Source organism: Anser anser (genome assembly GCF_964211835.1).
Source record: "Anser anser genome assembly, chromosome: 8".
Classification (NCBI taxonomy): Eukaryota; Metazoa; Chordata; class Aves; order Anseriformes; family Anatidae; genus Anser; species Anser anser.
In genome coordinates, this window is record NC_139728.1 from 3,792,059 (window position 1) to 3,803,650 (window position 11,592).

The window sequence follows — 11,592 nt, forward strand, 5'->3', positions numbered from 1 at the left end:
GCTGTCTACAAAAGAAATATGCTATTATATCCATCCAGCAAATAGTTGAAAGTGAGACTAAAAACTTTCATTTTAAGTGAAAAATTAGGAGATCAGTGACCTTTATTAAATTAATCGCATGTTGAAGAAAAGCTTTGCAGAGGTCCACATGTGAGAACTTCAAAGGATTCTCCACTGTTGTGGTACTGCCAGGAGTGGCACAGAACACCCTGCTGTACTGCAAAAGTAAGCAAGCAGAATTCAACAGTCACGTAATTTTGAAGTTAACAAAAGCTGTTGAGAAGTGTCTTTAATTCATGGCATGACAGATTTTGTATTGTTTCGCTTGTTTGATTACAGCTTATTGTGTGTTACACTTTATTAAAAAGGTGAAAATAGGTCTGTCTGCTAGTTTTGGACTGTTGAGGTTTTTATGAAGTTCAGGTGAACTTTCACAAAGGGAAGGGATAATAGGGCTTCCCTGGAATCAGTTTCTGAGTGTTAGCAGCCATGCCCAGCTGGCAAAACTTCTGCTGCTCAGTGCTAGCACCTGGGGAGTTTGCATTATAAGAGGACCTGGGAAATACTTGTAAGAGGTATGGACTAGTTAGGTATGAGGAGAAAAGGAATGTCTTCTCCTTAGTTTTTATTTATTTATTTATTTTTATAAAATAAAAAAACTGAACTTATAGCAATTCAAGAGTTGAAAACTCCTGGACTGGACCTGGGAGCAGCATTTGGACGTACAGGTATCAACCAAGGGTATGGAGGAGTTTGTTTAAAAAATGCTTCATTTGAACTTGCCTTTTTCAACAGAATTGATTTTCTTCTTATTCAAAATCTATCTTGTTCCAACTGGTGTCCTACTAAAATGTAGGGATTAAAAATGTTTTTATTGTTTTTGGTTTGTAGCTCTGAAGTCAAAAGTGTAGACAGCTCTGCCTCAAAGTTTTGCTTTGTATGCTATTACACAAGATTATAAACATATTTGCCTTAGAGGGTGTCTTTCTTTCTGTGGTGAAAATAAGCTGGAATGCTTTTTTGCCTGCTTGTTAGCATATGGCTGTTGATATCTCCATGACGAATTATGCAGCCACATGATAAACTTCACTTTTGTGTCTTTACTTCACCTGCATTTGCCTCTTCAGCCTGCCTCCCACAACATGCCTGTAATATTCCAACCCTTGTAGCAATTTCAGTCAGCTGACTCTTGTTTTCCCCTCCTGTAAGCAACTTGTCAAAAAATGTACCCTCTCTGCTTCCCTGTACCAGCTATGGACTTCATCTTGCAGTTATGCAAACCTGAAGCCCACCAGGGTAATATTCCATCTTTAAACAGTATTGAATTGCTGTCAGACAGTCTGTTAGAGCAAGAAACAAGAGCTAAAACCAGGAGTCTGTTTTTTTTTTTTTTAAAAAGGGGAAATTACACTGAGTTAATGGGCCCTGACATGCCAGAACTCAAAGTCTAACATGCCTATATAAAATAAAACACTATTTATCTGGCTGTTTTTAAAAGCAACCCATTTCTTAGTTATGTCATTTCTCTTCTCCCAAAGTCTTCTGAAATTACTTATCAGACTAAGGTGATCTGCCTTGCAATCACAGGAATTTTAAAGCTCAACTTAAAATATTTAAGTTGAGGAAGATACTATTTAAAGAAAAAAAAGTTGTTTGCTCTAGAGGAATATATAACTACATGGTTTATATGAAATTTTCATTGCTAGTTACTGGGCTGTAACCTGAATAATTTGACTGTAATTTCATCTGTGATTAAATCATGTAGATTTTACTTCCTTTCCATTTTGTGTATCTATATATATAGTGTTATGAATATTCACAAATTGCTGGTAAAGAAGAGTAGCTAATGACAAGTATTTCAGAGAGAAATTTAAGTCAGGCCATATAAAGCTCAGTATCATCTTCATGATAGTTCTATGTGATTAATTAAATAGACTTAGGCCCATATAAGTCAGAAGTAAGTGATATCAGTAGCACACAATTTAGTGCTTATTAACTGAGGTTATGTTATTCAGTTTCTCATTATAAATATAAGAAAATCTATTTGAGAAGTATGTTTTTTTTACAGTAACCATGTTATGAAACTTTGCGTTGCTTGCCAATATGTTACTAGAGTCCTTTGCCTATTGTTCTTTTTTAACAGATGTGAAAATTGATCCCGGTTTCCTGTTACAGTAGTGTATTTATCAACAGCCTTACTTGAGAGGTAAGTGGAGTCTTATATGTTTATATTCTATATTTTCAGTTGTATCTTCTTAAAACTTACTGTTTCTCTAATTCCTATAAATCACTGCCATTTGATATTGGTCAGGATAGCGACAGGCAAACTCTTCATAATTTTCTAGCACTTCAGTCTTCCCTTTTCACAAAAGGAGAAAACAAACACGTATATGGTTTATCAGCGTCTTCTTCCCCCAAATGATAAAGGATAAAGATTTGGTGAAAAAATGGAAGCAACTTCCTGGACTTTTCTCTTTTTGGGGTTGTGTTGTTTTTTATCTCTTAGAAAATGGTTTAAGGGAAGAAAACAAACACAAATACAAAATAATATTTGGGCAAAGATGCTATTTATATTCCAAAGAGTTTTCAGTATAAAACATCCATTTCAACTTACTAATATCAGTTTTCCTTTCTTAAGGGTCTTCAGTGCCTAACACTGAGTTGTGTGTTAAATGAACAAATTTATTATTTATCTAGAAGTGATGGAGGAAAAACAAATTCAGATTTATTAAAGATGCAAGCTAAAAATTAACTAGGAAACTTAAGAGGAAAATTCTTTAATTCAAATTAAACTGTGTATAACACAAGTTCTTCTAAGAGCAAAGGTAAACTACACCTAATTACGAAGACTAATTCTGAATAAATTTATCTAATCATCTTTTTGATGTGATGCTTGCAATTCAGTGTTGAAGTTTAATTTGGATGACTTTTCCCAAGTGGGCCTGTAAAGATTAGACTTGAATGTAGTCCCTAATCAGTAGTGCACTCATACTTGGCCGCTATAGGAAACCTGGCATTCTCTGTGAACTATCTAGAATACAATTTGCAATACTTTCTGTGAAGAAAATGTTTGATTTCATGACTAAACACAACTTAAATACTGAGGTTAATATTCCAATATATTATGAGACTTTGCTAGCATTTCAAGGTACTTAATCACTTCGCAATAACAAAATTACTATTTGATATTAGCTGGTAGAATGGGTTTGAACAAGCAGATGAGGAATCATTAGAGCTAAGCAATGTTGTGATAATACAGTATGAGAAGAGGTAAATAAATGCTTGCTGTAGCATAGTATATTAATTCTTACCCTCATTAAATATGAAAATACAGGAAGTAACTAAGCAAGTGGCATTTTCCTGGTACTCTAGAATTTGGACTTCTGCTGTCATCTTTGTGGAAGTGGCTGTATGGTTTACTATGGTTCCACAAGTTCACATTGTGAATATTTTCCAAGCTGAGATGGGGAATAGCTCAAATGCGAACCACTACAAGTGTTCACTGTAGTATGATAAGGAGTAAAAGGTGACTTACTAATCACAAATTAAAGCTTTGAGATGAGTTAATTGTTGCCTTGTTTGGTGATGGTGGAAGCAAGACTGGATAGTGGAACCGACCAGGTTTTCATTCAAAGCAATGGAATGAGTGTACTCAACGTGCATTTTAGTAAAATGCCAAATAACCTAACTTATGGATAAAATGGAGGTTGAGGGTTGTTGGGAAACATCCCTAAGAAATTGGGCAAATTACTTTCTCCATTGTCCTAATTTTTACTGGATTTCCCTCAGTGCCAAAAAAATATTTTGGCCAGCATTCTGCATGGGAAATTGAGTCAGGATCTGTATCCCTTTTCCCCTGTTTTTCCTGCTTACCTGTGCAGGATTTGGAGACTGCCTCCCACACTCTTCTGCTAGAGAGAAGAGCATACCTTTCCCTGAGAGTGTATAAAATACAAGTCACAATTGTCTCTCTACACAAATAAGTGTACTTGTCAGGTAGACATCCATCTAATGATATTTTTAAACCCCAAGTTATGGTTGTCAGTATCTCCAGGTAAAGCTTCTCAACCCTGGCTTCTTTAAAACTATTTTATAGATGCAACTTTCTGCTTCCCACTTTCTTCTGATGTTTCTAAGCAGTGTTCTTAAGTAATTTTTCTATCTAAACGTGTAGATGTGGGTTGTAGGGCTGAGTTAGCTGCATGCTTCAAGCTTTGTGCTGTTTAATCTCTAGGGTAATTATTTTTGTGGAATGTATTGGCTGAAACTTGAATGAATAAGGAATTGTTTCTATATCCTTTCCTCATGCTGGCTTGTACTTTCAGATTCAACTAGTTATACTCATGCCCAGTGTAGTGGTATGTTTTTTAGAAATTGGCTTCAAATAATAATGGCCTGAAATGGGAAATTTGGATTGTATAAACTACTTTATGCCATGAAAGAAGACTTTAAAAAGGCAAGAGGAGGAAAAAATAGTGGTAGCTGAAGCCTGGAATTAAGAGTAGGTCAGAGCATGACCCACTTACCATCAAGAAAGAAGGAAAACCTGTGCTGAATACACTGCTTTATAACAGGGTAGAGCAGCAATTCTATGAGAGCTAGTACGGCCTGGAGAGCTAGTATGAGCTAGATCTGGATGACTAGAAACTTGTTTTTATGGCCCAATTTTTTCTCTATTTTTTAAGAGAAGGCTTTGGCTTATTTTAGATTTGTACAGTACTACAGACAGTCACACCATATTATAAAAGGTATGGACAAAACAATACACATCTGGAAGTTACAGTAAGCATGCTAACAAGCCTACACATAGTTAATTCATCTAAGAACGTGTTGCTGGGATAAACATAGGGTCTCTACTTCTGAAACAAAAGCTCTGTTATGGAGCAAAAGAAACAGCTCCCTGAGCTCAAACCGGTTGAATCTGTTATATTCAGTCCAGACTGCTTTACAACCAATAATTCTTTTAGTTTATATACAGTACCCTGCTATTTCCAGAGGGATGGTTTTATTTGACTATCCATTCACCTAGGATACAAGTTTAACTTAACCTTGATGGTGCCAAATATGGCAAGTTGATCTTATATCACTTTGATATCTTACTTTGCAAACCCAAAACAAGCATTACCAAGCTCTACAATTGTGGCTTACCAGGCTTACCATTAAATGCAGTGTTTTCAAACTTACTATAGCATATCAAAGGAATGTGATCATTTAGATACACAAGACCAAAATTACAGTGCTAGAATCATATCATTATGTACTGTTCCCTTCATTTTCTTTACACTGTCATGAAACATAAAATAGATGCTACAAAACATACTTTCCTAATGTTGTTTTTCTTCGTTAATGTATTCCTGAACTTGAGAGGTTAAGAAACCTGTAAAATCTCCAGGAATCCTAAGTTTCATAGATATTTTTTTACCTTTTTTATTCAAAATGCTAATGTCGGGGGGGAGGGGAACAAAGCAAAGTTCTACACCAAATTAAAATAATGCCTCACGTTAAAGCAAAGCAACTCTACACAGGAATTGTAATTAAGATGGGTTGTTACTGGTTCCCTGTATTTCTCATCTGAGATGAGAATATAGGAGCAGATGACCTAAGCCCTTCTGCATCTTGTCTAGTTATAAGTTCTTCCTTTTACCGTGGAAGAATATGTATGTTAACATAATCAAAGAGGTGTGCATGCATATGCTGAGCGGTATTAAAAATAAAAGCTTTCTTTCAGGCTACTGATCACTTGTTTTAATGCAAGATCTTTAAAATAGAAAGTTCTGGAAATTCTGAAAGTTCTGGAGAAGTGGCTTTCCCAAGATCTTGGGGGGTATTATATGCTTTGCTTTCCTACTGGATATTGATCACCTAATGCACCTCGTGTTATCAACATGTCTCAACAGCTCATGGTGTTTTTTTTTTGAGTTCCTGTCTAGCAGGAAGCTTGAGGGGACAAAAAAGGGGAAGGAACAATGCTTTAGATAAAGTGTACAGCTAAGAGTGCCACTTTTTTTGTGCCTTTTTGTTTCTGGTTTTCCAAGTGTAAGGAATCTTTTCCTACATAAAAAGCTATCAATGCAATGGCTTTATTCTCTGCATCAAAGAAAACATTTCTCATACCACTCTTCTACAGCAGCTGGGGATGTAATATAAAGATACAAAGGAAACTTGGGAATTGAGAAGAACAATCTGCGTATATAAAAAGCATTACTCAAGTACTACATAAGCATTTAATATTTCCTAGAAGAGACTAACTTTTATTTTAATACAGTAAAACAGGCATCAGTGACAGACAGGGTTCCTACTAGGAGTCTGGTGTTCCTATACATTTTTCCATCATCTTTTTATTCCTTTCTAATGATAGGATGTCTTTATTAGGAATATTCAAAGCAGGAATATCATGAAGCAGTATCTCCAGACTTTAAGAAGTATCATGTACATTGGATTTCTGGTAAACTTGATATTTATTCTATTATGAAAGGCAAAATTATTTGTATTTGGAATTTGTTCCAAGTCAATTCCAAACTCTTATTAGAAGTTACTGTTGGAATTCAGGTTTATCTTGCATCTTTTTCTGCAGACAAGTATAAGTGGTTTAGAAGTTCTGATTAACTGTGTCTTCAATTCTAGTTGTATCTTTATTCAAGCTTTTAGTTTTATGGCTATTTTAGACTTCTTATGAAGAAGACTAAAGGGGAAAGAAAACAGATTTTTGCAGCCTACTCTGTTGTACAGAAATCTTGCAATATGGAGGACAATATTAGTTAAGATGAGTAGCAGATTCAGGCGATTATGTATTTTGACACATGCAGGTTTGGTCCCAGACATGTTCTGCCTGTGAAACTGGGCTTTCATTTAAACAAAAGCTGTTTGAGATATACCGATGTTGTATATAGAAACACTGTTTGGCTTTAGACTTACTCAGCCATAAGTTACAGCAGGGAATAGGAAATACTAGAATAGTGAAAGCCTCACTTCACTGACATTTGCGACAATTAATCATTCTATCTGTAGAATAGAGACATAATGTTGTCCCAGACCTCTCTTCTGACATTGAGTATTAATTGCCTAATGATTCAATTTTCAGAACTTTGCTTAGTTCATGCTCTGAGGATGTCAAAAGTTTTATGCAGGCTGGAATTTTGAATGGAATTTCCTCCTTGTAGGAGAATAATACCCTGCAGTTTAAAAGTCTCTGATATTTCTATCATTGTTTTTAAAAACATATTAAACACAAATCTCTAAAAATCTATAAGAATGAGAGAAACAGGTTACTGTTGGGCTTCTGCCTTTGCTTGTTCCATTCTTGCAAGGAAATCTGTCATGCAGCTGTAGAACTTTGCTCTAGGATGTGCTTCCCTGTATATTCTTAAACTGTGTCCTGAGCAAGGCAACTTGTAACAAGTAAAATGAATACATACTGAGCTCTGTAATTTTCATCATATTTAAGACTCATTTTGTAATGAGTAGAATAAAGGGTTAATAAAAAGGGTTAAAATGCAAATACAAAAGCCAATGTTGACTAATTTATAGTATTTTGTTGTAATTGAAGGTAGGCAAGAGAACTGTTATTGACATAAAAGCAAGTTTTCTGTTTGGTTCGACTATATTTTGGGAAAAGCAGAACAAAAGAAATGTTTATAATTGTCAGGACATGCAATTGTCATGTTCATAGATAACATTAGAAATGTTTAGCTGATCTAACAATTCTGTTTCATTTTGTGAAGAGAGGGGAGGAACTTAACATATTTCAGAAATCCAGATAGAAGCTCAAAGTGCAACTTAATAGATAAATTTGACAGAAAAAATATTTAAGTAAGGGTTTTAGAAAGGGGGATTTTTATTAGTATTGAATTTGCTATCTCTTATTTCACCTTTGAGTCCCAAAGTCACACTTTTTGGCTTGGTTTGCTGTTAACCAAGACTTATAGTTTTTCTAAAACTATTGAGAATATTTTAAGTCTGCCTTGGGTTCCTGACAAAGAATGAAACTACAGTATTAATATTTTTTCAGAAATCAATTCAGATTATGAATAAATTAAACTTGGGCATCTGATAGCAAAAAATTTGATGCCTAGAGAAGATGAGACACTTGATGCTACAACCAAAATACTGAGATGCCTGCATGTTTTATTTTTAACAGGAATTTTTCTGATAAGAGTATCTCGCATTAAAAGAAAACTTGTGCTATATTATGTCTAAATATTGTAGGACTAAGACACATGATGCGTGAGACTATTTCTGTGTATGTTCCAAAGCCTGAACATGGGCCTAACAACTGGAATTGATGAAACTCCACATGCTATGACACTGGACATACTGCATCATCAGGTCAGTTATGAATTGGGGAATGGAAGCCATGTACACAGGATGTTCAAAGAGAGAAGTGAGAATTACTTCAGGTAACAGAAGTACAAACAGAATAATCATAAATATATACATGCAGTTGAAGATCTGACAGTTGATGGTTCAAACCAGTCCTTTGCTCAAAGTACAACCAGCTTCAAAGACCAAGTTTAATGTGTAATGTGGAAATAGTTACAGGATTACAAGAGACCACCTAAAGACTAGTCCCATAGTATTTTAGGCAAATCTTGGTCTCTTCCATGAATTTATCAAGCCTTATCATGGATCAGTTGAGTTGCTTGCCCAAGACTTCAATAACTTAAAGATCGTTCCAGAAGTCAATCCTAAAATGTCCCCAGAAAGAAGATCTTTAAACATTCCCTGTGTTTATTCACAGTTAACTTGTACTGATTTTTTTTAGGCAAATGCACAGTCACCCTTCTTGTCTTTGGCCATGCATTCAGCTGGTTTACTGGTAGGAAGAGATCATGTTCTCTGTCAGCATCAGTTTTGGTAGACCAAAACAAGCTGTATTCCTAGTCACTTTTTTTAAAGAGTGCTCTCATTTTTCCCCCAATTTTTCTTTGCATCCATTTTATTTTGAACGTGTCTTTCAAAAGAAAGGCTTAGGGTCTTCAGGGAGAAGTCTTCACCTTGAATACTTGTGCCTTCCAGATAGTTTAATAATATAAAAAAACACCAAGCAATAAATATTATTTTTATGCATTTTTATGAAACATACCTTCAAAATGCATTAAAGATTCACAGCCTACTGTAGCGACTGGTTTCAAAGAAAGTGAATTGTCTTGATCTAAAATTCCTCATCTTGGATATTTTTCCTATACTCAGCAGATCTTTGTAAGCTCACAAAGTATACTAGAATCCACAGTTCAGTCCCATGTCTTATTTTCTGAACCTTTCAGGTGTGAAAGAGGAAGACATGCAGGAGATCCCTGATGTGTGTTCCTAATGTCTGTATTTATTAAGACTTGCTCTAAACATGTGCTACACTTTACAAGTATGTAGATGATAATACTCTAATCCCATTGGGCTTACACTTTCTCTTTATAAAAAAAAGAGAAATGAATTCAAGTGTGTGGGGAGGAGGCAGACAAAAATCTAAGCCAAACTTCCAGAAGATATTGGAGGTGAAGACATTGCTGTAGTGTTAAATCTCATTAATTCCATTCAGTGAGGAGTGTATGTTTAAAAACTTTAGAAGTCTTTTTAGGAAATCTTGTGATGTAAGGATGCTTGCTTTGCTAGGTTAGGGAAAAAAATATATAGATCTGTTCTATTTTCAAAGATTTACAAGTGCCACTGGGATGACACTTATTAGCAATGCATTAAGTCTGAATATGAGGACGTTGGTTGACATTTTAAAGAAAAGGTTCACCCATGTCATTCCCAAGGTACCCCAGTTGACAGTTTGAGACAGCTGTTAAGAAAACAAATGCAGAGACTGACAAAATTGACAGATGATAAATACCTAATTATTCTGTCAGTCCCATTGTATGGTACAGACTTCTTTTCTTGAATTATGGCCTGACTGTGGAAGGCTGGGTCTCATATTTATTGCTGGATAGTTCTTTTCAATAACAAAGAGTAATTTTAACTTCTAGCTTCAGTCACACTATTCATCAATATTTTGGCAAAACGAACAATGTGTGAACTATGTATTTGATATACTACACTGATATCTGAAGAGAAAATATTGTTATATCAAAGTAAGATAGCCTTAATGTTATTTCATCTCTTGCTGTTGTTGACTCATCTTAATCACAAATCATAAGATGGTCTATCTTTAAAATATTAAACCAACCTTCAATAATCATTCTACATTGTCATGTATTTGAAAAATCTGCAAGTGATTTTGAGAACTGTTTTTAAACATGCATTGTGTACTATATAAATGAGAAGCAGATACTATTTAGAAAAAATAAGGGAGGAAAAATACAAATTCTTGCAAATGGGGGGGTAAGGATATACAAAATGTAACAAGAAGTGAGACATTTTAGACACTCTTACTATGACTTCTTTCTCAGTGGGGTGCATAAAGACATTAAAGCAAAGTCTGTATTATCTGTCTGTACTGTCAGTACTGATGCACGATAAATACCCTGGGGCGCCTTTCAAGGAGAGAAGATGCTTGCTTTATGTAGCCAACTGTGCCTCTTTCAACTGAAATGATTCTGGTTATTCAATTGCTTGTGAGCCAATTTGTAATTTTACAATAGCTATTTCACTTAGTTAAATATTAATAATGTGGTAGTAAAGTACTTCATAATGTCCATGATTCAATAGCTTTCTTAAATTCAGAGTGCTTTTGTAGTGTTTTCTGCAATGTTGATTTGTGAGTTCCAAATACTATTTTTGTTATTGTCTTCAGGATTTTCTGTGAATAGCTACAGATCTTAGTCTTTGTGCCAGTTACTATTGAATTATTGTTTTTTTAATACAGACTAAGGCTTCATCATCTGAACAGGGCAATTTTTCTTGGCCTAAATAATCTGAAGCCATAGCAGATGTGTAGATTCTGCAGACACTAACCTGTTATTCATAAGTTTCTTTGTTCCAGTTGTTCAAGATTAATATACTATATTGGCTGGCTAGAACTGAGCTGGACAAAAGACAAATGTCAAATTCTCTCAATATTCAAATCATTCTTTCTATTAGTAATTTAATAGCTTGCTACAGTGTATTAAATGGTGACTCAATCATTTTAGCCCACTGGTTGTGGTATGGATTTAGTCTGGTCATGTCAATAAACAGTTTGTTACATCAAATCAGAACATCAATTGCAATTTTACTTAGAGAACAAAATACCTCCTATAAATGAAGTTTAAAAAAGCCATTTTGTTCCACTTACATACTAAATCTAGATCCATCTCAAGTATAACTATTAAATGAGACTGCAAGCAGTCATCTAGCTCTCAAGAAACTAAACTCATGGTATAAAATGCAATATTGTCTTATGTTGTGCCTACATCACCACTATTCATTCAGTATGAGTGAAGCATGAGAGAAGACTTTTTTTGTTCAATTAATATATTGCTTTATTCATCAGTAGTATTTGCTAAAAACGTGACTCCATCCTTCAGACAGTATTTTTAACTGATACCTGCCTTTCATACTTGATTGCCTTGCATGTACATATATTCTATACATCTGTGCTTTTTGTGGGTTTTGTTACTACTGTATTTGCGTCACCTAATTTAAAACAGACTTTCTACTGTTTTCAACTATAATGGG

The 11,592-nt window shown here is 34.7% G+C and overlaps 1 long non-coding RNA gene across 3 annotated transcripts; it reads left to right on the forward strand.

The window, feature by feature from the left end:
* Positions 1–581: 581 nt before the first annotated feature.
* LOC310903651 lies at positions 582–11,132 on the forward strand. Of its 3 annotated transcripts, XR_014587655.1 has the most exons (4): positions 582–728; positions 2,144–2,206; positions 8,206–8,325; positions 9,264–11,132. It is a non-coding gene; the product is annotated as an uncharacterized lncRNA (long non-coding RNA). The 3 variants fall into 3 exon arrangements; XR_014587653.1 differs by having other exon boundaries at positions 582–741; positions 8,206–11,132; XR_014587654.1 differs by having other exon boundaries at positions 8,206–11,132.
* Positions 11,133–11,592: the final 460 nt, after the last annotated feature.